Source organism: Cebus imitator, unplaced genomic scaffold (assembly GCF_001604975.1).
Source record: "Cebus imitator isolate Cc_AM_T3 unplaced genomic scaffold, Cebus_imitator-1.0 Scaffold1018, whole genome shotgun sequence".
Taxonomy (NCBI): Eukaryota; Metazoa; Chordata; class Mammalia; order Primates; family Cebidae; genus Cebus; species Cebus imitator.
Window position 1 is genome coordinate 28,783 of NW_016108333.1, and position 1,272 is coordinate 30,054.

Sequence of the window (1,272 nt, forward strand, 5' to 3'; positions counted from 1 at the left end):
CCTGCTGTGAGAGTCTTCCCAGAGGAGTCCACAGATTCTGTGGGGCAGGGACCAGCCACCCACACCACGTGCTATCTGCACTCTCAGTCCACAGAACTACGCGAGGCGGTCAATTATTGTGTTAACTAACTTCATTCCAGGATGAATTTTTGTTATGCAGCAATAAATGACCAAAAAAATTAAATTTACTGACTTAGAAAATGTCAAAAAATATGTTGTAAAGTGAAAAAATTTCATAGTGAAATAACATGTATGGTGCCACTTTTGAAACAGAAAACTTTGTATACGGAATCCATGTACACATAACACCTTTGCACAGACTATAATTCCAGCTTTCTGTTAACTAACTCTGGAGAATCAGCATTAAGGGAATAAATATATATCTAATCTTTATTTATATGTTGTATTTATATATAAATATATATTTTATATTTAGGTATCTTATGAATACGTATGCATTATATATACATTTATATACTTATATATTGATATTTTACAAATATTTATACATATTGTATATAAATTTATATACTTTATATTGTATATACTTATACATTTTAATTTATGTTTATAAATATATATGGTTTTATTTGTGTACATAAATATGTACATATTTTTATTTCTGTATATAAATATTTATAAATGGCTTTTTATCAATGGCTTTTTATCAATGGCTTTTTATCAATGAGGTATAAATGGCTTTTTACTTTTTTGAAAGAAAACTTTTACAAAGGAAAATTAGATAGCCAAAAAATGAAAGCAAATTACATATATATATTAAAAATATCAATATAGCTATATAAGTATATAACCTACATATATATATAAAACACAACATATAGCACTATGTATGTACTATGTAATATATAACATACAATTGTAAATAATACATATATACTATAAAATATCATAATTATGTAATGTAATATGTATATTATTATTTATGGTATATTATGCATAAATATAATAGAACATATGACATATATTATATTACATGTGTCATTATATTATTATATATTATCTAATATGTCATAAATATAATATATTATATATTTACATATGAACAAATGTAAATACCATATACATTATTTCATATATAAATTTATATGACTATGTTTATATAATCATCTATAAATTATGTAAACAAAATTTATACATTATATAAATATATGCTCTTTATATATTGTATTTATATATGTTTATATAATCTATATTAAATTTACACATTATATACATATATATGTATAAATACATGACATTTCTCTAAATATA